The following is a 2,043-nucleotide window of genomic DNA, read 5'->3' as shown; positions in this document are numbered from 1 at the left end:
GTGGAGTCTCTAAAGTTATGCTTACAGATCCAGGAACAATGCGACATTCAAGAAAGAGCAAACACAATCTTAATTCTTACCTCCTATGTCCCTTGACCCCAGGAGTGTTTGTCCAAGTTGTTGGGTGTCCCTGGATTTTATGGAGCAGGTTATTGTAAAAATTGTACAGATGCAGTTCTATATGTCTATAAGGCTACACATATATTTATTTAAAAGGGATTGGTCTGTTATGAAATGTCCTCCTTTTGAGACAATTATAGGCCATCAGCAATCTGCATAGTAATTTATCACCTCGTTTTCAGTCATTATCACTGTTAGTCAACCATGTGTTCCACAGCCTTAACATCACAGAGAGTTCACCGGGATTAGTTAGGTGTTTTAAGATTCATTATCATCACCATTATTACTATAAATCACACCATTTATTTAGCACCAACAATCGGCTGAAGAAAGCAAGTTGGCACAGTCTAAAGTGGGTAAGAAACTGGCTCCAAGCATAGAAGGAGTATGGGACTTGAGCTCCAGGCAACCATCAGTAAGGGAAGATGACTGGCAGGCTCTTAGGAAAGGATATGGGAGTTACATATTTTCTTCCTTTTCTTTTTTTTAAAGATTTTATTTTTATTTATTCATGAGAGACAGAGACAGAGAGAGAGAAAGAGAGAGAGAGGCAGAGGGGAGAAGCAGGCTCCCAAGGAGCAGGGAGCCCGATGCAGGACTCGATCCCAGGACCCTGGGATCATGACCTGAGCCGAAGGCAGACGCTTAACCATCTGAGCCACCCAGGCACCCGGGAGTTACATATTTTCATACGCAGAACGCAGTCTCCTGGAAGGACAAATGTTTTGCAAAACTCCTTTTATTTCTCCCAATGGCCTGACCAATAGAAAGTAAAGAGAGCTGACTAGAAGTCACATTTAAGATGAAGGAACTTAGACAAAATGCCTATGTTTATGGCACAAAATTATTTTCTTTTTCTGGAAAGCCCTATAAAAGTAGAACCCTCTCAAGTCTGTCTGAGCCTGAAGTTGGTGTATGAGTTTACTTGTCTCAGCGTTCTTCACTCTATTAGCACGGGCTACCTCTGTAACATACAGAGAAATGATCCATCCAATTAGTGGAAGTGGGCAGCAAGAGGCTGGCCATCTGGGTTTAGCCAACAGAATAGTATGTGATATAAAAGGATGCATTTTCTTCTGATCTAATTATTGCAAGCAATTTAAGGCTCTACTATGACTTATTTGGAGTATAAAGGGCCACCTACTATAATACTCCTTATTTCTTTTTTTTTCTTTAAGATTTTATTTATTTATTTGTCAGTGGGGGAGAGAGAGAGCATGAGCGCACAAGCAGGGGGAATGGCAGGCAGAGGGAGAGGGAGAAGCAGACTGCCCACTGATCGAGGAGCCCCATGTGGGACTCGATCCTAGAACCCTGGGATCAGGACCTGAGCTGAAGGCAGATGCTTAACTGACAAAGCCACCCAGGCGTCCCTCCTTCTTTCTTTTTTTTTTTTTAAAGATTTTATTTATTTATTTGACAGAGAGAGACACAGTGAGAGAGGGAACACAAGCAGGGGGAGTGGGAGAGGGAGAAGCTGGCTTCCCACTGAGCAGGGAGCCCGATGCGGGGCTCGATCCCAGGACCCTGGGATCATGACCTGAGCCGAAGGCAGACGCTTAACGACTGAGCCACCCAGGCGCCCCCCCTCCTTATTTCTTTTTATAAAATGTAAACATTTAAAAGTTCAGTGATTGTAATTATGATTATACAATTTGAAATTTGACCTGAAAACTAGGTTAAACAAAAAGCAGAGAAAGGTTTTCTTTTTGTTTGTTGGGTTTTTTGTTTTGTTTTGTTTTTTGTCTTTCATAGTATTGGCCCAAGTTTTGAACAAAGCTTAAGAACTAAAGGAGTCATTTGAAGGAAAATGTTTGTGTTCCCTCTCTGTATTTTTATTTAATGATTTTGGAAATTTGTAGTAAAGCAATATTTTATACTAATAAAAATTTATATTTATTGAGGAACAAGTTCAACATCATA

Source organism: Eumetopias jubatus, unplaced genomic scaffold (assembly GCF_037043125.1).
Source record: "Eumetopias jubatus isolate StellerSeaLion01/CBP00866 unplaced genomic scaffold, mEumJub1_p1.0 scaffold_14, whole genome shotgun sequence".
In the NCBI taxonomy this organism is placed as follows: domain Eukaryota; kingdom Metazoa; phylum Chordata; class Mammalia; order Carnivora; family Otariidae; genus Eumetopias; species Eumetopias jubatus.
Note: the sequence above shows the minus strand (reverse complement) of the source record.